The sequence below is a fragment of the Dermacentor silvarum genome, chromosome 8 (assembly GCF_013339745.2).
Source record: "Dermacentor silvarum isolate Dsil-2018 chromosome 8, BIME_Dsil_1.4, whole genome shotgun sequence".
Taxonomy (NCBI): domain Eukaryota; kingdom Metazoa; phylum Arthropoda; class Arachnida; order Ixodida; family Ixodidae; genus Dermacentor; species Dermacentor silvarum.
Genome location: NC_051161.1, coordinates 86770797 through 86798092, shown reverse-complemented (window position 1 = coordinate 86798092; position 27296 = coordinate 86770797). Strand labels below are relative to the sequence as shown.

General features: G+C 44.9%; 1 protein-coding gene across 2 annotated transcripts in view; it reads left to right on the top strand.

Moving 5' to 3' along the window:
• The window catches only part of LOC119461538 (neuropeptide CCHamide-1 receptor), a 364658-nt gene that overhangs the window by 279675 nt on the left and 57687 nt on the right, over positions 1-27296 (top strand). For both annotated transcript variants that reach the window (XM_049673190.1, XM_049673191.1), the window contains exon 2: positions 21674-21772. The gene's annotated coding sequence lies outside the window, so the exon portion shown is untranslated. The remainder of the gene's footprint in view (positions 1-21673; positions 21773-27296) is intronic.

Below are 27296 nucleotides of genomic sequence, written 5' to 3'. Positions count from 1 at the left end.
ATCGCTATACATTTTTTGAATGCTAATCGCAATAACGTCGACATCTATCAACAGATGGGTTCTGCAAGAATCGTTTCTTGCATTTGCATCTATTTTTACCACGTCATTTATATAGGCATTAAAAAAGTAGAGGCTCTAGGATGTTTTTTTGCGGCACTCCACCGTTTAGGGATCAAAAGCTTCCTTTAGTGTCCTTCCATTATACCTGCTGCTGGCGATAACTCAAGTAACTTTGCATATGTTAAATAAATTATTTGGGATAGCCGAGGGTGCAGCTGACTATAAATGTAGCAGAAAACTAGGGCCTTATTTTTGAGTAATTTTAGCTGTTGTGAACTCAAACAATACTCAAAGGTATTCACAATAATTTTGTTGAATCATTTCAAAATAAAAATGCGACTAGTGAGAAAAACTCAGGCGGTGCTAGGAGAACCGACACAGTCGGTTTGCTGTTCCTGTATGCTAATCTTACATCACGCACACATACGACGTGTATGTATGTATATATATATATATATATATATATATATATATATATAATTATTTGGGAGAAAGGGAACCGAAGGGCCCGATTTTTATTATACATACCATAAGAAGCCAACAAACAATGACACCAAGGACAACGTAGGGGAAATTACTTGTCCTCATTGGGTGAATGAAAAAAAAAAATGATAGAAAAATTGACAAAAATGGATGAAAATTTTTTCGTCCACTTTATCATGTCTGCAATTAGTCTTCTGCACAGACTAAGGCTGGGGGTAGCGTTTACGCGCGGATACGTTCACCTCATGCGACGCACCGAGTCTCCAGACTGTGAATTGTGCAATGTCAATGAGACTATAGGTCATGTGCTTTGTGACTGCCCTAGGTACGTGCAAGAGCGTCAAAGGTTGAATAATGACCTTACGCGTCTCGACAGCCCACCGTTGTCGGAGGACGTTATTTTAGGCCGTTGGCCAGACGCTCAATCAAGTTTCAAGGCCATCCAGGCGTTACTGAACTTTTTAAAAAGTACGGGCCTGGACTGTAGGCTTTGAGCATGCCAAAGTGCTTGCCATATGTTTTACATCCTCCTTCTCTCATCATCGTCACCCATCATGTGCCTCTTCCCCCTTTCTTTCCCTCTTCCCCTTCCCCAACGCCGAGTAGTGGCTAGAGGCTAGAGAGGCCGACCTCTCTGCATTTCGCATCATTAAACTTCTCTCTCTCTCTAATTTCCCCTATGTTGTCCTTGGTGTATATGTTTGTTGGCATCCTATGATATGATTGATAAAACCGGGCCCCTTGGTTCCCTATTTATCTCGTTCATATATATATATATATATATATATATATATATATATATATACAGGGTGTCCCACGTAACTTTAGCCAAACCTTAAAAATATGCAAATGCCACCTAGCTCAACAGAATCACGGTAATGCTGTTTGCGGTCGCTTAGAGATACTCATAAAATTTTTGCATTCCGCCTAATTCGATAATTAGTCTTAATTAAATAATCAACTTCTGAATCATTAAAATGAGATGAAAAGTGTCAATGAGAAAACAGTAGAGCAACGTGAAAAACTCCTGATACAGCTTTCTGTTGCTCAATACGTGCTACATAAAAGTGTTTTTCCGAGCGTGAGAGAAGCCTGATGATGATGATGATGATTTATTGGCATCCCCTTTGAAACGGGGTGGCGACAAATAGTCACCTAGCCTGCTTGATTTAATCAGGTATACTACACATGTTCTTTATCTAGCATTTTTGTATACCTCTCATTATCTTTCTTTTTCAAAAATTTAGCTTGTACCGCTGCCTATGATTTTAACAGATCAGGTCGTATCCATCTTTTCCCTGCTTTTTTTCCACCAGTACTCTAATCGTCTCTTGCTGACCTGCGAATACACGCAAAGTGCCTCGAGCGGCCAGTCGCGCGGCAATTTTGCGTGTATTCGCGGGCTTCTTTCACGCACGGAAAAACACCTTCATGTAGCACGTATTGAGCAACAGAAAGCTTTATCGGGAGTTTTTCACGTTGCTCTACTGTTTTCTCATTGACACTTATTCATCTCATTTGAATCATTCAGAAGTTGATTACCTAATTAAGACTAATTATCGAATTAGGCGGAGTGCAAAAAATATTCGCAGTATCTCTAAGTGACCGCACACAGCATTACCGTGGTTCTATATATATATATATATATATATATATATATATATATATATACATGTATGTATACGGGGTGTTTCAGCGAACACTTTCAAAAATAATTAAAGGTGGCCTGTGGCAGATAGCACAATTTTAGTTGACGAGCTGGTCTACTCGAAGAGGCGCGGACATTACTTGCACAAATAATTGAAATGCATAATTGAATCATTAACAAAAAATCACAAATTAAGTTTTGAACTAATTACCTGATGGCCCATATTGCAATTTACAAATTGTAGCCGTGGAGTTCCCAAGGCGGATCCACTTGGAACTAATTCTTGAGATGACACCAGATTCGAGATAATAATTCCCGAACTTTGCCGATAAATGCATTGGCGTTGCAGTTAGTTTCTTAACAAAACGTCGCTTTATGCATTGAACTCCAAAATTACCTGGAACGCCAATGCATTTTTTCCGCAAAGTTCGGGAATTATTATCTCGAAACTGGTGTCATCCTGAGAATTAATTTCAAGTGGATCCGCCTTGCGAAGTCCACGGCTACAATTTGTAAATTGCAATATGGGTCATCAAGTAATTAGTTAAAAACTTAATTAGTGAATTTTTGTCGATTAGTTGATTATGCATTTCATTTCTTGTGCAAGTAATGTCCGCCTCTTCGTGTAGACTAGCTCATTAACTAGAATTGGGCTATCTGCCACAGGCAACCTTAAATAAATTTTGAAAGTGTTCGCTGAAACACCCTGTATATATATATACACAATATAAATCGTGCTAATGAACTTTCAGTTCATGGATCACCGTCCCGTTCTTCGCTGTCTCCCCATAGTTTTCTTCCGGCACTGTATTTTCAAGTAAGAAGTATTTCCTACTAACCCAGCTCCCCATCCTATTAAAATTGATTTCTTTTGAAAAGATTCAAACGCTGGCCAATTACAACCTTTGTCCGTAAAGTTCCGAGACTGGGTCCATTAAAAAAATGCTTTTGACATTGAAATCATTTGTGCAGCACCCCTTCGAAATAGTCTCCCTTGCAGTCTATACTCAGCTTTCAACGCTTCTTGAGGTCTTGGAAACAGTTTGAAAACGCTTCTTTTGGCAGGGCTGTCAGATCGTTTGTCATGGCGTCTTGAATGGCCTCCACGCTCCCCATTCAGCGACCTTTTAGGGCTCTCTTCACACGAGGAAACAGGAAAAGATCGCATGTGGAGAGGTCAGGCAAATATGGCGGATGGGGAAGTACAGTAATGCTGTGCATGGCGAGAAATTTTGTCACGCTGAGAGCAGTGTGCGGCCTTGCGTTATCGTGGAGAAGGCTCCATTGTCCAGATGCCCATAAGTGAGGGCGACGGCGTCGCAGTGCATCACGCATGTGTTTGAGCACGCGGATATTCAGCTCCTGATTCACCGTCTGCCCTTGTGGGACGAACTCGTGGTGTATGACACCTCTGGCGTCAAAAAAAAAAAAAAAAACTATCAGCATCGTCTTTGTTTTGGTCTTCTGTCGCCGCACCTTTCTCGACGCCGGAGAGCTTGTGGACCGCCATTCGGTACTCTGCCTCTTTTTTGGAGGATCGTATTGAAAACACCACGTTTCGTCTTCAGCAATGATGCTGTCGACGAATGCAGCATCCTTCTCTGCCTCCGAGAGCAAATCAGTGCTCACTGATGCCCGCGTGTCCTTCTGGCGGCACAAGTCTGGCATTCAGCTTTCGTTTCCCCCAAGTTCTCACGCAAAATTTGGTGGCATGTCGTCTTACTAATGTCCGAGCATCCGATAGCATGCGGACTATAATGATGCCGTCTTGCTGTATGATCGCCCTGATCCGAGCCACGTTGTTTTCATTCCGTGAGGTTGCAGGGTGCCCCTGCCTTGTGTCATCTTACACCGACGTTCTCCCCGAAAGAAACCCCTTGTGCCACTCGAAAACTCGCGCCCGCGATAATGTCTCGTTGCCGTAAGCGTCACGAATTAGCTCATACGTCTGTGTGGCTGTCTTGGCAAGCTTCACACAGAATTTTATGTTTACACGATGTTCGAGGTGGACGTCCATATCTCCACATTCACTCACAGTAGAATGACGCAAACGACTAGTGACAACGTATTTTCCTACATGCAGTGCCATCTAGCTCCTGCCACAGCAATTAACATAAATAGCTCAGGCTAGCCCGAAAAAATGGCGCTACACATACGCACCAACATTTGTTTTGAGGAATCGTTTCTAGAGAACAAAATAAATCACTCTCGAAATTTACGGACAAAGGTTGTACAATAGCAAGTGGAATGTGCTTCGCCCAATGTAATCTATTTTTGTTCTATTTTTTTTCACGCATTACTGAATTGATATTTGTTGCTTATGGTAAACAAAAAAAAATATAGTCATCGCTTGTTTTATAAGAATTAATGAAAAAATGAACAGTGTAAATGACCCTAAAAACTTCAAGAACGAAAGGCAAGCAATCCCCATTTATGTAGCGAGTTAACAGTTGCATAATGCAAAAATGTAAAGCGCTCTGTTATAACGTTTTTTTTAAATATAATATGTTTCTCAGACTGTACATTTGAAGATATTGTTTATATATGACGACTGGTACGAGGTCTGGTCACTGTTTATGAAAATCAAATGATAACATGAGCATTTTCAAAGTGCAAGATTGGCCTGTATTCACTTGCACATTTTTGCAGTCATTCAAGAATGTGCTACATTATCCTTGTACTAGATTTTGTTATAATTTGGGATGTCATCTGTTGAGGAGGTGTCGCATCTCAAGGTGTTCAACGAGCGCAAGTTTAAAAAGTCGAAGAAAGCGTTTCGTCGCTTTATTGGGGCACATGCGGAATGTATGAATTCTAAACTAAATATTGTCATTATAAATTTTGATAATAATATAGCCAGCATCACCAATTTGCCTGTAAGAAAAGGCGACGTGAGTTGAATAATCGCAGTGAGCAGACGTTTTTGTGTGTGTCTGTGTGTGGGCGTGTCCTAAGCGACATTTTGTAAATAAATCCAGTACTCCCGAAAAGTAAAACACCAAGCGTGGCATGGAAGTGAACGTTTCAGACAAGTTGTTTTTGTTTTGTTCCGGTTGTCAAGCGCTCCTCCAACAAGGCTTACGTACTTTTGTTTCATGGGGTTCAGTCGCCAGTAGGCGGACTTCAGATTCGGTAGTAAGGAGGAAACGTCGTTATTTTAATTGTTTCTTGCCTCCTAGATGCACTTACGGGGAGACGAAAAACGACGGCGTAAGAGCATTACATCCGCGCCAGAGTACTTTGAAGTCTTCGTCTGCAGCTGATGCCGCCCACAAAACCAGGAAACAGTCTGCCGCTAGGCATAAAGTGCTTTATCATGTGTATACCCTTTAGAGCGGTGCGCCTAGACTTGAGAGGCATAACGCTCTCGTTGTCCTTTTTTCTTTAATAGATCACTGGTTGTAACGGTGAAAATAATGTTTCCTGCTCGTAAGAACAAGTTCCCGCTCAAAAGTTACATGAAGAAAGAGTGGTTTCTTTTGTCTTGGAGGTTGGTTCTGCCATATTTTTTTTTTCAGTGGTTCATTCGTGATTCTGAAAGGAAAGTTGCGCTAAGCAAAGAGAAAAAAAAGAAAGAGGAGATAGAGCGAAAGCGAGAGAGTCAGAGCGTGTCTAAATTAATTTTTTCGTGTAGTTGCTTAGTGTTGTCTTGACTACCTACCTGGATAGAGGGCCTGAGTTTAGCTACTGCTTCTTGCTTTCAGCGTTTCCCGTGACGGCAATGTGGGATAAGATTACACTGTATAAAGGCACGGATATGACTGCTTGTCGCACACCGACTTACTTCACATGAGCTATATATTTGCTCATTTGACCTCTTATCGCACCGCGCCTTCGCCTTCTTCTTACGATAGCAGGGACATCGGATGCCGTTTTTCAATATTGTAGAGAAAGAAACTGGTTCGTGCAATGAGGAATTGATTGCGATATCGGCGACCTTTTTCAACCAGTATAGAAAAGATGTCTAAGTCATGATGTTTGAAGATGATACGAGTAGGCATGAGCTGCTGTCTGGTCCTTTAACCATATCATTATTCCACTGTACCAGGCCTTTATCAATGAGTTGCTTCTCCAGTGTCTTCAACACATACTGCAGGACGGTGCTTTACTCGATACGTTCCGATGTTCATGCGCGCGCACGTCAAGGTATAAATCTGGGCACCAGATGTTCTCAAGCTACTTTTTTGTAGCTTTTTCGTCTGAGGTCCATTCAATAATTGACTGAGACGAAGAAAGCATTCATTCATTGAAATATTCTAAGAAAGAAAAAAAAAGTGCATTTGTTCGCTCTGGTTACAGTAACCTTACTTTTTGTGCTTTAAAAAAGACACCTGTATCGTAACCATGGGAACGCGAAGTTTTCAAGGTGCTTGCGTGGACCTTGTGGCCTGGTGATCTGCTGCATAGCGGTTAGGTTCTCTTTCGGCTTCCCGCTTCTTCGGAGGCCTCCCTATTTTTTGATAGACATCTCCGGCGGCCTCGTCTCACGACCACTCGGATTTACGCCACAAGATTGCCCGTATAGAGCACTTCCACGTGAGCGCGTTCTTTGCGCTGTGTACGCTGTGCTCGAAAGATGCTAGACGTCCATGTGAGCGCGTCGCTTGCCGTGACTAAAGCGCTAATTTTTGAGCTTTCTGTTGTATACGTGTTGCGTGCCCCGTGTGCGCTGAGCTCGAGATGCGCCAGACAGCCGCTAAGTGAACACACCGGAATGTCTAATGAAGGCTTCGCTTTAAAAATACATTCGTTTTTTTACGTGCAAAACACACTATCTGATTATGACGCACGCCGTAGTAGGGAACTCCTGATTAACTTTGATCGTCTGAGATTCTTTAACATGCAACCAATGCACCAGTACACGAGTGTTCTTCCATTCCATCCTCGTCGGAATTCGGTCGCCGCGATATGAGATCGAATCGGACACCTCGTGCCCCGCAGCTCCAACCATAGTCCTTGAGCTACCACGGCGGATCTTATTTCATTGCTGCTCGTGAGGCCATTCTCCTTAATCTGTATTTTCATATGAGTCTTCATTGTATTCGTTAACATAAGTGGTCGTCGGTCTGATTGTAAGTGCACTGTCACTATGAATAGGATGCAGCTTCCGCCACAGTATAACCTTGTAGTTGACGAAATGTAACTCCTGGTTCAGGAATGAAACCCTCTACCACTACCGTCGGCGGCCAGCCGCATCAGCAGCACAGCTAATTAGGAGGCTAGCATTGCGCGCACAGCAGTCTTGGTAACCCTTAGCAGTTTAGTTCTGTGTAAAGGAACTCCTTTTACTAATAATGTCGCGTGCGCATAGCGACATATATTTGAGTCATCGAGCATGCTGTTACGATGGAAGCTCTTTATTTGCAAATACGAGGATGACCGGTGATAAAATGAAATTATGGCTTTTACGTGCCAGAACCACGACCTGATTATGAGGCACGCCGTAGTGGCCGGAGGACTCCGGAATAATTTCAACCACCTGGGGTTCTTTAACGTGCACCTAATTCTAAGTACACGGGTGTTTATTTCGCATTTCGCCCCCATCGAAATGCGGCCACCGTGGTTGGGGTTTCATCTCGCGACCTCGTGCTTCGCAGCCCAACACCATAGTGATGACCGATGATAGCGGAAGGCTTAGTTGGGGGAAGCCGCTCAAGAAAAGAACCTCGTTTTTCTCTTTCAATTGTCGGACAATGTACCGTAGCGATACCCTATGCTGCTCTGCTAATATTACTATCGTATATGATCAAGGAAGTTCGTCAAGCGCATACTTGCATGGTGATAGTCGTTTGTGTTTTGGCCGGGAGGGCCGATTATTGCTATAGGCGGTGTTAGCCTGGATACTTGAATGAGTTTTGCGTGGGAATTGGCATTACCTAATCATGACTGGAAGCTTGAAAAAGAATGCGCATAATCATTGCATTCTACCAGTGCTAACATATGGGCCGGAACTTGGAGGTTAATATAGAAGCTCGAGAACGAGTTATGGAAAGCTCAAGAAGCGATGGAACGAAAAATGTTAGGCCTAACGTTAAGAGACAGGAAGAGAGCGGTTTGGATCAGGGAGGAAACGGGGATAGACGATATTCTAGCTCACATTAAAAGAAATACATGGAGCTGGGCAGACCATGTAATGCGTTGGGCAGATCACTGGTGAACCATTAGAGTTGAAGAATGGATGCCAAAGGAAAGGAGGCGCAGTCGAGGACGGCAGAAAATTAGGTGGGGTGATGAAATTATGACATTTGCAGGCGCAAGGTGCAATCAGCTAGCGCAATACAGGGCTAATTGGATATCGCAGGGAGAGGCCTTCGTCCTGCAGTGGACATAAATATAGGCTGATGATGATGATGAACCTTGTGATATGACGCAACACTGCTGTACCGGTGGTGGATTGCAGTAGCCTTCACTAACGCATACAACTATCGCATTGGAATGGCCGGCTTACATATGAGCACTCAATGCAGGTGTGAAAATAGTGTCGATCATCTTCTCTGCCACTGCTCCCGCTTCTACGAACAATGCTGGGTTCTCCAGCGTGCTTTGAGCAGACTGGATGATCGGCCTTTTACCGCAGCAAAGGTCCTGGGAACATGCATCACAGCTCATCAGTCCAGAAAGCCACGCGAGCCCTTCTACAGTACCTAAAAGCGACAGACTTGAGTGCATGGCTGCAAACGCTCTGCGCCATGCCGATGCTTCATTTTATGTATTGCAGGCAACGCTACGGAAGCTGCGCGAGTAGAGCGGTAACACAGATGCATCACTGCACGTGTTGCGTAGTGAAGTGACCTTTGATCTGTAACGTCTTATATACAGTATAATTTCTTGATGTACATATTACAGATATAACGAATGGAGTGAAAGATAGGTGGAATCACGTGTTATTTTATGAATTGGTGTTATAGTACGTGGTTCGCTATGTTTTGATAGCGAATGCAGGCCACAAGCTATGGAAGCCGTGTAAAGAGTGCAGTTTTTCGACCGTGCCTGTCCGCACATAGTTCTGTGGTTAGTAGGTTCAGGTTGGCGGTGCGCTCTATATCACAATGATTCATATATATCGATGACAATGCATGAAGTCAAATTCGTGCCTAAATTAAGTAAGACGTTCCGAGTTTTCACTAGTCGTGTAGCACTGCTGTAATTCTTGGTCGGCGGTGCAGAACACGTGAAAAGCTACTGCACAGCCTATACGCAGCAGTGCTTGCTTGTATGAAGCGAAATGTAGCTTGCCAGATTAATCGTAATGGTTGTATTCTCTCTCACTCTGTTTCACTCCACCCTCCTCAAAAATATTTAAGACATCGCACCTAGTACTTGACAACACAATTCAAGCCTGCTACACACGACTGTCGGCACCATTGTGGTGTCTGCACAGGCCGGAAGTACAACTGACATTTCCCAGCACCAAAAGAAAGCTGGAGCACCCCGTTGCAAGCTTTAAAGCAAATTACTTCGGCACAACTCTACAACGTGTACAGAATCCGGCAACATTTCTACACAGATGCTTCGATAAAACTCAATAGCTCTGCTGCAGTAATCAATATTCCGGTAAAATCTGAAGCAATCAAGTTGAAACCATCGTGTGCAATCCCATGGAAGGGTGCAGAGCTTGCTTCACTCCGTGCTGTACTTGATTTTGTTAATCAGGAGCTACCACGACAATAAACAGCTTTATGTGATTCCTAGGCAGCCCTCCAATGAATACGAAACTCGATGCACCACGGAGCTAACGAACAACTGGCCTCAGAAATTTGACATCGCAGCCATTACAAAGGACATGACAGCCTTTCAATGACTTCTGGTACATTGCAATATCAGTGGGGATGACAACGCCGTGAAGCCGCTAGATCTGCGCATGAAAGCGGTCAATGTGTTTTGATTCTGCTTTCGTTAACAGCTGCGGCTGAGCTGCGATTGATGTCCCGTGGACGTTCACCACGTGTCGTTTAAGTTCATTGTCTACAGATATACAGAATACAGATACATCTACCGCCTGGGTTACCACGATGCCAAAAGACCAGGCTGTACCATTTTTGGCTAGGCGTCACATTTAAACACTTTTATGCCTTCCTTATTGGAATGGCCAACAGCCTCACGTGCGGCACGTGTGGCCCGTGCAGCTGTGATGACATGCTCACACACATTATCTGTGTCTGCCCGTGCTATAATGCCGATAGGCATTATATCACGGGCATTATAGCATTATATATCTTTATCTATAGCATTATCATTATTATTATGCTTCATTATGCTATCATTATTATTATCATTATCTCGCATTATCAATATATATATATATATAGCATTATATTGCACGGGCATTATAGCATTATATATCGGCTATAATGCCGATAGGCATGTGTTGTGCAGAGTGCTGGACTGGTTGGACAATCGCCCACTTTCAGAAGTAAAATACTAGGCAAGTGCTCCCAAAGAAACACCGCGCAGAAGGCTATATTGGCGTTACTAAGGTTCTTGCGGTCTACGGGCCTTCGTGATAGAGTTTAAGAGCGCCGCCCGCTGCCGCTCTACAGTGTGCACGATTTGTACTTGCATGTACATATTTCTCTCGCTCTCTCTCTCACCCCTTCCGCTCTCCTACTCTTTTTATCTCCGGACCCCTTCCCCCCGTGCAGGGTAGCCAACCGAAATTATCTCTGGTCAACCTACCTGCCTTTCTCTGCGTTGTTGTTTACTCTCTCTCTCTCCCCATCTAGTGTGGTGTATGTAAACTGGACAAAGCCTAGTAACCTTCTCGCCTCTCCATCTTTCTCAGCTAGAACGTTGCTAGAACGTCAACTCGAACAGTCAGCTAGAACGTTGATTCCGAGAAAAAATAATGGCAGACATTTCGAACAATCTTTCGAGTATAGTAGCACATGGGTCTTTTATCGGTGAGTGACCTAGGATGGCATTGTGTAAATGGATTCGTTATGAACCTGACTGCGTTACAGGGAACAAGAAATGCTCGGCAAATCGTGTGTGTTACAATCATCACATGTACACTCGAGCGCGGAGGCGATGGAGAAGACAAACAGAAAGAGAGACGGGATGGCATTTACGTCTTCATGCCTCCTCGTCCCTGCTTCTCGAGGGCTGGTAACAATATTACGGCAAATAGGTGGTGCAAGCTTGGAAACACAAGACCGACCGCAGAGAAATGCACTCACCGAGACCGACCATAAGCCACAAATTGGACGTATAAGGGCATTACCTACATTGCGCAGTCCACATGGCCTCATGTGAGAAACCACCATCTCTCGGACGTACGCACGCACGCACGCCTGCAAACACACAGAAACACACACGCATGCCCACACGCACACACACAAACACACACACGTATGCGCGCGCGCGCGCGCATGCGCCCGAAGGATGCACGTTGCGGCGAATTGTCCAGACAAAGGTACACACAATTTGTATGCTATGGAACGTGACAGCGACGATGAGGGCCAAGATTTAGGGAATGGAAGATCAGTCGCCAAAGGCTACAGCACGCGGGATTTGCGAAAACTCTGAATACCCGCTAAGCCTGGGCACATATCACTCGGTTGAATGTTTCAGTGAGTAGTAGTAGCCTTTGCGACCAACATATTAATACACTAAATTAGAAGCGTCATGTCTTAACACTGCAAGAATTGAGACTTGTCGAAGAAGCCATGTTGCGCGAAGTGTTGTGACCGACTTGACATAAATGTTGGCGCTCACACACCGTCCCGCACATTATATGTAGCAACTGAAAGTATCAGGCGCGGTTCGTATCGTGACTCGCAGCGGTGTAGTTAGTGGCTATGGTGTTGCGCTTCAGAGCTCGAGGTCACAGGTTCAATCTGGGCCGCTGCGGCCGCATCCCGATAGGCACCAAATAAAAAAAAAACGAAAAAAAACCCCTCTTGTACTAAGATTTACCGAGACGTAGTTTGATCCCCTCCCCAAGTGCAATTTTCGTTCCGAATTTCAACTACAATCTTGTCAGCCTTCTTTTGCTCTCGAATCAACAACCACTGTCTTCCTGCCTGTTAAGGTTACGCCTTTTTTTTATTCTTCCTTAAATATTATTCTCATGATAAGGGTCTCCTTTCTGTAATTCGTCGAGATAGACCTGCCCTTGCACCGCTTCCTGCACAGATTGTAGAGGCTTACTGCCTGTCATGAGTTCTCGTTCTTTTGTCAGGCTACTAAACATTACCTTTGTCTTCTGCATATTATTGCGATAGCAATTATATGGACACTCAAAGAGGACTTCTGCCGTTGGCGTCGCCGTCACCGTCGTAGTCGCCGTCGCCGTGAGGTTCTGTATGACGTCAACGGCGATGAAATCGTCGCCGCGCACCGGACGCTATATGTGCGAGTGAAAGGCCGCGAGGGACGCGTGCTTTCACGGGGAGCGAATGCACGGCGCAGAGTAATCGCGCGTTCTGCGCCGTGCTCCCTGAAGGGCTGCAGAATCAAGCGTTTTTTTATTGCGATAGCAATTATATGGACACTCCAAAGCAGATTTCTGCCGTCGGCGTCGGCGTCGCCGTCGCCGTGAGGTTCCGTATGACGTCAATGGAGATGAAATCGTCGCCGCGCGCCGCCGAACGCTGTATGTGCGAGTGAAAGGGCGCGAGGGACGCGCGCTTTCATGGGGAGTGAACGCACGGCGGAGAACAAACGCGCGTTCTGTGCCGTGCTCCCTTAAGAGCTGCGATAAGTGGTTCTTGAGGGAAAGGGAAAGGTTGGCGCTATCTTCTGCAGCCTTAAGAGCTGCAGAAGTAGGCGTCTCTTTCCTCCTTTACAATCACCATATATGTAGAGCAAACGCGCCTTCTTTTGACACACGAAATACCGTGGGGGGGAGGGGGAGGGAAGGGAGGCGACGTTTAGCTGCGGCACCAAGTGCCTATTTATATCAGAGGCTCCGGCAACAGTCACCAACGCCGCACGCATTTTGTGCGAACGCGGGCAAAACGCCGACGGCGTCGACAACAGTTCTGCGTGTTGCCGGTGCTGCTGCATGTCCAAGTTTTACACGGAAGATTCACGGTTTAGCGATGATTCCCTCCGGAGCTTCGCCCACTCATAATCATTCGCCCCGTGGATATGCTTTGTTTTTTCTCCTTTAGAATCACCACATTTACAGAGCAAACGCGACTTCTTCCGTCGCGCGAAAAGCCGTGGGGGGGACGGGAGGGAGGGGGGGGGGCGACGTTTAGCTGCGGCACCAAATGCGTATTTATATAAAAACGTTGCGAGGCAAGAAGGTGGGTAACACTTCCGACGATGATCGACGAGTTTCCCTGTTCTGATGTCATCGAAAACCTCCGAGCCGCCCCCAGAGGCCCTGACAACAGTCACCAATGCCACGCTCGTTCGGTGCGAACGCGGGCAAAATGGTGAAGGCGTCGACAATAGTTCTGCGCGTTGCTGGCGCTGCTGCATGTCCAAGTTTATACAGCTGATAAAACTACCATCCTTACTCCGTATAGCTCTCTACTAAGTTCCTATCGCAATTGATGCTTCGGCTTTCGGGTGAAACTGCCACATTTTTTAATCTTCAAGCCTACTCTTCCACTTGGTCGGCTAAGGACCTTAATTTATTTATTCAGTTATCTCACAGGCTCCCGAAGGAGTATTGCGTGAGGGGAGGGTACAGGAAATTAGCAAAAAGGAAAATATTTTTTGTAAGTCCTTTGTAGCGTTGCTAAACAAGAAAATGTCATCTGTGAAGCGCAGGTCGCTCTGTTGCTCTCTGTTGGTCCTCACTCCAAATTCTTCCCAGTCTAGCAGTTTAATACTCCTTCTTAGCATGCATTGAAAATATTGTGTATCCTTTTCTGATGTCTTTATCGATCGACATTTTTCAATTTTTTGTGGATAAATAAGGCAGCTGTGAAGTATTTACATATTTGCTAAGATTCTAAAGTATAATTCCTGCTTCCATGAGTGAGCGATGCCTTCATGACTGCTGGTACGCGTACTAAATTGAACGCCTTTCCGTAATCTATGAAAGCCGTATAGAGAGGTTGATTCTAGCCCAAAGATTTCTCAATTACCTGATTGGCGACTTGAATGACAGCCGTGTCACCGTCAGCGGAGCTGGATACTTTTCCTGAAGTCAGCCTGCTCATTCTCTCGGTTGAATGAAGTCAAATGCTGCCCTGTTTCTATTTGAAATTACCTTGGTCAGTATTTTATACAATAACGAAAGGAAGCTAATTTGCCTTCACTTCTCTACCGTCTCCCTTCTTATCAATTATTATGATGTTAATTGGCATTCTTCCAAATCTCTGCTAAAGTTGAAGTAATAAGACAGTATTAGGAAGGGTCGCAAGTAAACAACGTGTGTTTATGTTCTGTGTTCCCGAGCTGAAACAGACGCGAATCACACTTTGGGACTATTTTCAGGAGCGCTGTCGCGCGAACACGCTTTAACGCCGCAGCTTTCTCTTCGTTGCCATGGAACGTTGTCAGCGCCTTTGCGCTCACTTTTGTAGTGCCATGTCGCGCTTCGCAAAAGATTGCTTTTCGCCACATTTGGCTTTTCAAAGGCCGTACGAATCTGCCACGTGTAGAGCGCAATTAACCATCGGGCGCGCTTGCCTCTACCCTTTGATCTTTTCAGGTGCTTGCGAGGAAGAACTAACGAGCACAGCGCAACGCCTGGGGACTTAGCGATTGTGTCATTTAATTAGTCCCGCAGGATCTAGTCTTTAGTGGATGATATTGCTGCACGCCACTTCGTTCTCATTTGCTCTCGGTAGCGCCGACGCGCCGTGACTCTTGAACCCTTTAGAAATTGTGCCTGGACACGCGGTGTATCTAAACGCGTCAGCGCTGCAGGACCTTGCTCTACGAAAGCAAATTAAACATGGCCCGTTTCAGGTTGAAGATTTCCTGAAACTTTCATTCACAGGCTAATACATAGACGAGGGCGGCCGGCGTCATTGATTACTGGCGTTTACTCACGGCACCGGAAATGTCGCTCTACTAGCAAGAACGAGAAACATGAAGACAATTTCTACTTGCCGGGTATGCAAGGCATCTGAATAGGTATTACGCGGGGGGACGTGATTGATTAAAATCACCCCGAACAACTTCTACGTTTTACTGAGTAAGGATATGTAGGCGCGTCGACTATATGGCTGAATTTTTTGGCTCTCGATTTTCTCTGTGATCCATTGACCTGATTCGATAGTGTGTTGTTATTTATTTTAGGCGGGTTCTGACAGTGTATTGTTATTTTATTACCTTTATTAAGGCAAAAGCCTTGTATGTCTCATGGTGTGGTCGCCGTTTCAAGGCCGTAATTCAAAACCGCGATGTCGACATGAAATGGACCTCTTAGGATAACAGGCGATAATGCGTACAAAACCGCGATTAAGGGAGGAAGAATGACTAAGCAAGTGAACTGAAGTGATAATGGGCATACAGAGAGGTGAGTGAGGTGAATTAAGAGTGAAGTGATGGTGAATTGAAGGGATTTAGTTGTGTAATATAAGTCAAACAAAACATAATGATGAGATAGAGTGAGCTGAGATAAATAACAGTAAATGAAAGTGTGAATGCATATGAAGCAAATAGTGATACAGTGAATCATAAGTGAATCAAGTGTGAATTAGGAGTGAAGAAAGGAAGGGGGGGGGAGTGACTTGCAAAAAATATATGTGAGATTTGAGGGTCCAAGGGAGAGTGACTTGGCAAAAGAAAGTGGAGTCATGGTTCGAGTTTGGTGAATCATATGAAGAGTGACTCGCAAAAAAAAAACACATGGTGTCTTGCAAAAGTGACTCAAAATTGTGGTTTCAGAGTGATGGTGACTCAGCAAGGAAATTGTTGAGTCACGGTTCGAGTGTGGCGAAATAAGGATGACTTGCAAAAATGACTGTGCAAAATGTGATTAAAGTAAAGGAAATGTCAAACGAAATTTCACAAAGCGTAAAAAGTGGTCGCCGGGTCATTGAGTTAGCAACGCTCGGGCTTTCGCCTTCAAGTCGTCTTAGTTGTAGCATAAGGGACACCTAGTAATCTTTTTTAATGCAACTAGCATTCTTAGGATACTTCAGCACTTGCTGCGGGCTGTCTATCTACATATCTGTGTCTTTGACTATTTTACCAGTCACGGGGGTAGTCCATGGTCTAAGGGTAGCACATCGGGCAGCTGTGCAGAGGGAAACAAGTTTGAAACCAATCGTCGTATCATATTGGATCACCTTATATGCGACACTGGGTATGTATGCTTTTCAATGAACCTCTTTCACGCCAGCTTGGGTTCCTTGGCATATACGTGCCGCTGGGCATTTGCCCCTCTTCAATTGCGAAAAAAGAGTGATCCTTTGAAATATTTTCAGTACAGGGCGGAATCAAACTCACGTCGTATATATTTATTTAGACAATCTTGTCCGAATTGATATTCACACGTACACCCTGCGCAAACTTCGTGGCCGCGCCGCTAGATGACGTAGCGTGTCCAGTGAGAATAGCGAAGGAGTAGCCCGGCTGCATACACGCATCATTCATGGCGCGTTTCGCGTTTGCAGTGCGGTGTCTCACTATATTGCTTCAATGCTCATCGCAATAACGTCGATATACCTCGTGAGATGAGTTCTGCGGCAATTTTTTTTTCTTTTTTGTTGATTTTTAAAGCAAAGCTTTTGATAGATTGTCGTTTTATTGTCCGAACTTGCCTTATTTCTCAGCTGATAAATAAATAAACAAACAAGCAAATAAAAAAGTATTCTCGCCGTATAGATGCCGGGAAGAGAGCTGTCACAGGATCGGTGCGAAGCCAGGGCGGTGTCCAATTCCCCTGGAGCGATGGTAGCTCGGCAAAACGTCCCTGTGTAGTGGGATGCGGAGCACGGCAGAGGGTGCAAAGCGGCTAGAATTTCCTCATGGTGCCCACGACCGGCGTTTCCCGCAGCCGGGTGCATGTACGTGTGTGATGCAAAACCTCCTCAGTTACGACATGGAAGCATGCAAGATAGGCTGAGCAGAAGGTGTTGCATGGCTCCGCTAAGCGCTAGGTGAGTTTGAGATTATTTACAGCGAGCGTAATAGACGTTCGCACCACCCAGCAAAAAGCACAGTGATTCGAACAAGGCCTTCTGATTTCTACGATGGATAGATAACATAGGCGTCGTAGAACCACCTGTAAAGGCAGATAATCCTTTCTCTCTCTCTCTCTATTTCTCTCCCCTTGGCGGCCGAAATTACGTAACGGCGCCTCATCGAACGCCTCTAAGAACAAGCTAGGTCTCTTGACACAGGACGGTAGCAACTTAGCCATTCGTGCAGCGTCGTGCGGCTGTATACGCCAGCATTTGATAAGTGCCAAATCATGAGGCGATACAGAGACCAAAGAACGCGCGAAATTGTAGAAGCGTACGCGATAGATAGGAGGGGCCCCTCTTTTGTATGCGCGATAATCGACGAAGATCTCAATTATCTGACCAATTTGATCGTCTGATTGAGTGACATGGCCATGTGCTCGAGTGACTCAATGGATTGATCATTTGGCCTCGCAGTGAATAGATTGAAACTATGTGCGTGTTGTCTTTTATTATTAACGTTCCTTCAATGCGTTGCCTTTCTTTGTCCTGTCGTTTAGCGCTCCTTCAAATAAGTTTTCAAATGTACGAACAAGTTTAATTTCCAACCCTCCAGCAATCATCATCATCATAGTCGTCATCGCTCTATTTTGTTTATGTCCGCTGCAGCTTGAAAGCCTCAACCAACGATTTCCAGTTACCACAGTATATTGTGAGACGACTGTACCTGAAATTTACACCTGTAAATTTCCTAATCTCAGTAAAATTTGGTGATAGGACGACTCTATCTTACGTCTGCTATTTTCCTTATCTCAGTTAGATTACGTGATAGGACGACTTCATCATATCCCTGCAAACTTTATATTCTTAGTCATGTTAGGTGATAGGCGGAGTCAATCTTACTCCTGCTAATTTTCTAATTTGGGTTAGATTAGGCGTAGGATTAGAGCATCAATAGCGTACCACCACCCCATAACCAGCATGACAGCAGAGGCAACCATACCAGAAATTTCCGAGACGAACGAAAAAAAATAAATAAATAAAAAGAACAAAGACTGGCAGGACGCCGACAGCAGCGAGCGCACCCACACCACACACAAGAAGCCGAAATCATAATACTTACCGTCACCTGTGAGCACGCGGCCAGCGTGGTCGGCTTGTTTTTCTAACGGTAGCCGTGGCATCTGCGCTGCCATAGCGGAAAGTTTGAAACAAGCTCGTTGATTCGCATAACCTGCTCTCTCCGGTGCGATTCGTGTCATCGCTGCAACCGCTCAATTCGTGGCTGGTCCATGCACTGCAGTGGTGTATGCTTCACGGAGTCCTAAAAGGGAGTTTAATTGAATTCGAGAGCCTGTGCTTATCGAGGAATTCAGGCGGGCTATGTAGAAACCGAATTCCGTGCACTGGGCAGTTTTCTGGCAGAGCTGCATTCCACTTTAGGAATATTTCAAAGGTGACAATGCCTTTCCGTCAGTGCACTATTTCTTACTTTAAAGTCCTGTCGTGAGGCAACGTGTTGCGAAGCGTCCTCTCGCAGGCCTAGGAAGGGCTATCACAGGGTCATCGCTCGGGATGTCCTTTGTCTCTCTTCTGCTTTTCGTTGCGCTGCGTGCGATGAAGCACAGTCGGCTAAGGGGTTGGGAGAATTCATGCGTTAACGTAGTGAAGTCACACCATTGGATTCAGGAAGGCGTGGTGAAATTTCGTGATTCCGGATGCCAGTGCAAGTGAGAGGAATGCTGAACTTTACATCGGTCACGTCCAGTTGTGAGCAGCGGTGATATGGACGGGAAGGGGAGTGCAGTCGAGGATGGCAGAGGATTAGGTAGTGTGTTGAAATGAGAAAGTTTGTAGATATAATATGGAACCAGCTGGCGCAAGACAAGGTAATTGGAGAAAGCCGGGAGAGGCCTTCGTCATGCAGTGGACGTAAATAAGATTTGGTATAGATGATGATGACGATGATGATGATGATATATGGCATCCCATTTTCATGAATTTTTGTAAGTCCTTTTTCGTGTATGACGTTGCCGATTACCTTCGACAATTCGCTCAAGAATTTCGGATGCAGCTACTGCAAATTATATAAAAAGGAGGTGGTTTAAATACAAATGAAGGTTACCAAGACCTACCATTATATTGCGACTGTATTCACGAAGCATGCACAATAGGCAAAAAGGAAACAGCACACTCGTTTGTGCTCGTCGTTTTGTTTTTGCTTTCCTTTAGAAATTTAACTGCACAGATATTTCAATATCACTTGTAGTGTTATTAAAACATATCGATGTGAGTCAGCCCTGTGTGCGTGTGTAATCATTCTTTATTTATATTTTTTGTGTCCCGTACCTTCATGCGCTTCTGTAGAAGATACAGATTCACTAATTCGACCAAGCCACCACCCTGAGAACCTCAGTGTTCTTTTTCACTTTTTTCCTAGCGATGAAAAAGTATCGGTAAACTTACTGTTGATAGTATTACTATCGGTAGTACTAGTGATATTATTACAACATCTGGCTATCAAACTATCGATACTAGTATAACTTTCAATATTTCGCACTTTGCGGCAAGTGATATTACGGGAAATATTGCGATAATTTACCATCAGTAACACTCAGTTGATGTAAGTGGGAGCAGGAAAACGTCACCAAGCTTATGTTGCAGTGTTTGCGTGTGGTACGTCGTGTGACTTTCAATTATTGGTAGTGCACTATCGGTAGTACTGTTGATAGTGCGCTTGACAGTACCATCGATATCAATAGTGACTATCGATGGCACTGCCGATAGTATTTGTATTATGATAGTTTGACAATGACTGCACTCTTGATAGTAACACTATCGGCAGCTTCGCATCACTACTTCTCGCTCCTCCTCACATCATTGAATAAATAGATAGTCGAGCGGGCAAGTTAGACAGATTTAATTGTTGCAGCATGCAAATGAACAAGGATAACTATGAAAAAACACGGGACGAGTGCTGTCTGTCATCTGAAAGTTTATTCAGAAACAAGAAATGCTGGCTGCGCAAATTGTATGTGTTCTGACGCACAATATGCTAGTTCGAACTTTATGTGAACTATGCGTTAGCACGTTCCGACATTTATTAACATTTTAATTTATTATTCTATCTTGTCTGCTTGTTTGAGCCTGTCTAGTCTTGCTATGAGCTGTTTTTTAAGCGAGAAAGAGTAGCTGGCATTACCCATGATGTCGCCCTTTCCTACATGCGCATTTAATAAAAAAAATTTTTTCTCCTCTTTGGGAAATTAAGAATGTTACTGTTATTTTACATATTATCCTCGTGAAGCATTTTTAAATTATTTCTAATACGTGGCAGATTGCAGGCTCAACCTTTTCTACTCATAATAGAAGTGGTAGCGCTCAAGAAATGAAGTTGCATTTAGAGTGTTCTCCGTTTGGCCTGCCAGTCGCACTCCAGAGCTTTGTATATCAGTGGCGGCCGTCGTAAACAGTTTAGCGGTCGGGTAAACATCACATTTATGATGTGTATTTATTAGTCAAGAAACACAATTGAGCGATGATGTGCGATATAGTTATTTTAATCGACTTGTCGTGCCGACCACCTGGCCAGAAAAAGCCATTTGAAAGTTGAAAGTGATTGCTGCAACGAAAAAGATGTAAGAAATGCAGATCTTTATTTGTAGAAAAAGCTCCTTCCGCTTCCTAATTGAAGTCAACTAATGTGCTAAATGCTGCATTGATTAACTTGAACCTGTGGAGGCGGCGCTGAAGATGGCATTTCGAAGCATCAGTGGTTAGCTTCCATAGCAACACAGGCTTTTGTATTGCAGAACGTCAAACGTTTTCTACTAGTCACATGTAGCCAAAATTGTGGCGTCAGTGGAGGGCTTTGTACACACGTTTTGTATACATAATTGTACGTCATAATGCGTTGGAAGAACACGTTGTGACGAAATTGTATTTGTACTTTTGTTCTCACTACATAGCGAAACAACAAAGTTCAACAACACCGAAAGTTCTACTTTCTATAGATCACTAATGCCTACGATTTTAATATCACCAAACCAGTGAATTGTAAATCAGTCACGGCCGTTTATTTAGTCCGAGTTGAACGTGCGCAGCCCAACTTTCAGGCTTCATGAGATATATTTAATGTAAATGTGGTAGCAATGAACTAAAAATTCATCCTTTCGTGCCTGCGGGATGAGGAATGCAATCGGTTTATCAGATCTAATTGGCAGTGTTGAGCGTGAAGACACGGACGAAAGAAGAGAGAAAGGCAGGAAGGTTAACCAGAACGCAAGATCCGGTTGGCTCCGTGACAATGAAGAATTGAGGAGGGGAGGTAGTAAGTTCGAAGACAGTTCATTCAGTGCGAATAAAGCTACACTGTGGCAAGCGGAATTCTCTTGTTCCTGTTTTTTTTCTTCTCGTGACCGCTATATCTTTCTTATTTACGCAGGAATCCTGGTATCCGCTGTAACGAAGGGCTAAATACCTACGCGCCACTTCGCATTGGCCTCGTCTTCATGATCAACGCGCGCCGTCATCACCCTTTCAGGTGAGAGCTGTCTAGTAACGTCAATTTGGGTGCTGATGCTTTGTGCTACACACACACAATTCGCATGTGCTCAGTAAGTTACATGACAGGCCACAATAATGCCTCAAAATTATTTAATCATCACGCTAACCGGCGTTCTGCTCTGATGTATTCGGGAAGTGTCTGACTCCGGGAAATTGCGGATATTCCCTTCTCTTCGTCTTTGTGTGTGTGTGTGTGTGTGTGTGTGTGTGTGTGTGTGTGTGTGTGTGTGTGTGTGTGTGCGTGTGCGTGTGCGTGTGCGTGTGCGTGTGTGTGTGTGTGTGTGTGTGTGTGTGTGTGTGTGTGTGTGTGTGTGTGTGTGTGTGTGTGTGTAATTTCATGCGTTCTCGAGGCGTTTACTAGATTCCTGAGTGAACGCAGCAGAATTGTATATTGCTCATGTGAAGTTTTATGCATGCGTATTTGCTATTCTTACATTCTTTTGGTACTCCATCAGTTTACTTTTCCTACAGGTGTCTAATTATTTTAACAGCTTCATTACTTACGGGAAGCTGCCAGGAAGTACCGCGTTGCTCTTTCATCACTGCCAGCTTATGTCTAACGATCGCAGCGTCGCCCGCTCTGACAACGGTATTGATTATTAAGACCTGTCTTCTTGCCACAGCAAAAATGTCACGGAAGCTTCTATATATCACTCTTAAAAATTTTACACCTCTCTGGCGGCACGAAGGGTGTCTGGTCGTCCCATGGCTACCATTCTCACGTTTATAAAGGGTGAGATCAAATCGTTGGTGAGGAAGAACAATGCAGTTTACGTTTCTGGCAACTTTTTGGTAGGAAGTAAAAATTATGACAGCTGCGACAGACGGACGCAGAGGTGCATTAAATAAGCTTTCAAAGCTGTGGCTGTCATCATATGTCCATTACCATGATCGGCTAGAATCGGCTCTTGCGAACAGCTCTAGCGTAAAAACGTTCTTTGTTAATATTACCTTGCTACCTTGCTGCTTGTTACTTTTACCCAGCGGACCAACGGAGCGCTACGCGCAGGGATGTGCAAACTCAAATTCTGCGTGAACTAATGTTGCTCATTACGTGCTTGCTTCCATGCACACGCCAAGGTTTCCCGGTGGCCGCTATGACCCGGTGTATAATCCAGACCTTAGAGCACCGAAGTGTGTGAGAATTCGCTTGTACAGCTTCGTTGTGATTAATGAATCAGTTCTACGAAGGGAATGCATTTGTGAATTGATTTTAAAGCGAATGCCTTTCTTTGCCTCTGTCGCCTGTTTGCGCGGTCGTTCATAGCCCAAATACCAGCCGGCATTTCGAGTCGCACTTGCTTTCGCGCGTGAGCTGTGCGGCGCCTAAATACTGTTATGGCAGTGCTCGGGGAGGACGGCCTTCCTCTTCTCCCGCCGTCCTCTAGCCCTGTGGTGGCCGCGGGAGAGGGCTCCGGGTGGAAGTACGCCTAGGGTGGCTATAACTAGGCTAGAACAGCCCAGTTCTAGCAATCCTAGGCACATAACATTGGCCTTTCACAGCGACGCTCGCGCCGTTGGAGACAACGCGTATATGACGAATCTGTAAAGCCACCTATATATAAGTACGTGTAAGCCGCCTAAGTATAAGGGATGTGTAAGCCGCTTATGCGTACGTGTAAACCAATGACGTGTAGAGCAACCTATGTGGCCGCCACTGATGTGCTGGTTAACCACTCTATTCTCTACGGAATTGCGCTAAGGAACAAGAAGAGCTACTTGAATATCCTCACTGCAACACATGCATTCAATCAAGCGCACTGTTTCGATCACAAAGCGAATAGCTTTCTCAAGCGTTGAGCTATTTGCTTGCTTTGACAAACATCGCTGATGGTCTCTGCGCAATATGATTTTTTTTAATCTTGTGTTCGAGCAGATTTTTTCTCAAAAATCCCGTGTGACCACGTAGTTTCGCCTTTGTAGGTGAATTTGTGGCAGAGGCGTAAACTTCCTGGATAAGAAATTGGAAAATTAATGTAGCCAATTATAAAATCTAGTAACGCATTTGTTTCAATTATTCGCATTAGGGCACATGTTGCAAGTGCGAAATTGAAGCCGAAGACTAGTGAAGGCATGTCTGCTTAACAGAATTTCCTCAGACTATAGCACCACTTTCGCGATATCAGGCTTTGCATTTTTCAAGAACTACGACAATGGTTACGTTAGGTTAGGTTAGGCTATACATCCGAGTGTGCTAAGAGATCCACTGGTGTGCCGGCTAACAGTTACCGAAAAAGCCTTTGTTATAGCAAGCGTGCATTTTGACGATAAGCATTCAAGGCCTATATGTACTTTTGTTGGTGGAAAATGTGTTTGCGCACTCTGGAGCGTACCTGCCTTCCAAGTCAAGTTGTAAAGTTACTTGCGAGTAGCGTTCTTTCATGGGGGGGGGGGGGGGGGGGGGGTGCGCGGTCATTTGTGTACATCTATCGGATCTTTTACGCCGCAAGATCTGCGTCAAGCAGTTTGGAAGGTTCGTAACCGTAACGCGCATGCATTTGTTGGCACATTTTCGGGGACGGATATCCGGAACGAACGGTGCTAGAGTCTCTCTATTGGAAAATGTGCGCTGGATTGACTACTAAGAATAAAGAAATTAAGTTGTGAAGCGCTTTAATTAGCCACCTACATATTGCGATGGTCATGCAAATCATGTCCACCTCTACAGGACAAATATACTGAACTGATATATATATATATATATATATATATATATATATATATATATATAGTACCATACCAGGAAGCGTTTGAAAGCAACGGGACGGGAAAGCTTGCTATAGATATAGCACTCTGCGACAACTAGTCAGACCTTCTCTCGCTGACCCGCTTCCCGCAATAAGATATCGTGCATCAGGCTTAAAACTCATCTATAGTTTTTTGTGTGGCCCGCTCTCGGAAATGAAGTTGAACGTTATCGCGAAACCGACAAGTTGTGCGCTGCGTACGCTCTACCAGAGTATGTGTATATATATATATATATATAGGTGCATTAAATAAGCTTGGTGCATTAAATATATATATATATATATATATATATATATATATATATATATATATATATACGTTGCGAAGCGGCGGAACCAAGTATTCGTATTCAAACAACAGACATTCCACTTTCGGATGCGATGTCTAGGAGACACAAAGCCTCGCCTAGTTTTCGCGGCGGTCGAGTGTACACCAGGGTCTTCCACGTGGAGCGTGGCTTGTGAGAGTTTGCACGTCCGACCGTTTTTAATTCGCTTTCTTGGACGGGTCCTTTCAGCCGTTTTCGTGGTAGGTGCGATGGCGGACCATCAATACAAAGGTTCCGATGCAACTGGCGCGTGCCTTCGTGAATGCGAGTTATCGTCACGGGTGCGGGGCGCGTATATATATATATATATATACTCAGCGGCTGTGGTGTTGGGCTGCTAAGCACGAGGTCGCGGGATTCGAATCTCGGCCTCGGCAGCCCCATTTCGATGGGGGCAAAATTCGAAAACACCCGTGTACTTAGATTTAGGTGCACGTTAAAGAACCGCAGGTGGTAAAAATATTCCGGAGTCCCCCACTACGGCGTGCCTGGCACGTACAACGCCAATATTTTTTTTTTTTTCACTTACCTGCAGTTAATTTCCCCTATGCTGTCCTTGGGGTCATTGTTTGTTAGCTTCTTAGGACTAATAAAAACCTGTCCCCTCGGTTTCCTTTTTCCCGTGCTATATATATATATATATATAGTATACCGGGTGTTTCAGCGAACATTTGCAAAAATTCATAAAGGTTGCCTTTGCAGATAGCATAATTCCAGTTCATGAGCTGGGCTACTCGAAGAGGCTTCAAAAAGTTTTGAAAGTGTTCGCTGAAACACCTGGTATATCTCTCTGTAGAGACGCATGTGCTGTTGCGCGTGCGCTTTTGGGCATCTGAATGTTTACACGTGGCCGAGGAGCGGTTGGGCGGCTGCGGCATAACCGGAGTGTAGTGGAGCATAGCAGCAGCGTGGATTGCTCGACAGTTATCTCGGCGCGAGATAAAAGGCCTGAGATGAAAGAGGCGCTGTAAAAGCCACTATTGTGGCACGGAAATTTAGAGCTGCGTACGTGCGATACATTGTAATGATATATATAATCTTTCATTCAACTTTTGTTATCATCCGTCATGTTGATTGGCTAATCCAGGCACCAGCGCGACCGTAGCAGCGTCCGAGTAAATGACACAAGGAATGGAAATTTGAACGAATTGTTACAAAATATGGCACCCGGGACCGCTTGCGCGAACCATTCTATCAGTGGGTAAATTCACCCGGCATCCTATTACACAGTCAAGTTCCATCATAACCTCGAATTGGCCACCTTGTCAGTTCTGATTGGCGCACATGACTGCTACAGCTTCTTTGATTGCCTCAAAACACCGATATGGCCGAATTTGACCGTGTACACAATAGCACTCCTGGGCTTGTGGCTAAAGCGGTAGTCGTTGTGGTTCTCTACCTCCACACTTGTGTCGTCCTTCGGGTACGAATATGAATGATCTAAGCAGACACCAGCTGATATCTGTCGTTCTTATATATCGCTAACACATCCATTATTACAGGCACGACAAGACATTTGGTAATATTGTTATTATTACATTATTGGAGGCAGTTTTAAGATATTTAACAAGCCTGCCTATCAAATTAGGTGCTTACTTTTTGTAGCGTTAGCTACACTGGCCTAGCCAAGCCCGTTTCGCGCGGCACATCAAGAGCCGTGCTGCACATGCGCAAGGATCAGTGATGTCACACGGCTTGCGCACCGGAGCCACCGGAGCCGGCACCTCTCGCGCACTCCGCCGCCGCCGCGCGCGACTCACCGCCGCCGGTCTGCGCATTCCAGAGGAGTGACGTCGTAGCCGTGGTAGACGCACTGGCGCCGGCGCGCGCTCGCTGTGCATTCGCCGTCTGGCACTGCGCTGAAGCCGCTGCGCTTCTGACTGGCGTTTGCCAGTGTGGTATAGCCACGGAGAAGGAGAGCGCAAATGCTTATGCCAGTCGTGTTGACGCTACCTGAAGCTCGGGAGTCTGCATCTATGTCAGGAATGGGATTGCTGCCAGTGAACTGCCAAACGTAGCGGTGCCTAAGGGTGAAGCCTGTGCCGTTCAGCTTGACGAAAGTGGTGTGATAATCGAAGCCGTGTATGTGCCACCGAACAATTCCGTTAAAGACACTATAGACGTAGTGGCTACGTGTATACCTAGTCGGGCGGCAAGTGTGTGTGGTGGCTGGTGACTTCAATCGTGCTCCAGACTCTCTTTGTGTTCCTTTGAAGGACAAGTTTAACCTCGACTTAGCCAGTCTTCCAACTGCACAGACGACCCAATGGGGAAGCACCATTGATCTTGTCTATCAGAGACAGGCAGACAACTCCAAATACTGTGTTGGGGCCATAGAGACGGCAGCGTGTTACTTCACTGATCACCGAGCCGTCTTTGTGGCAATAGAGAAGCAACGTGACGTTGAGCAAAAATAAATATACAT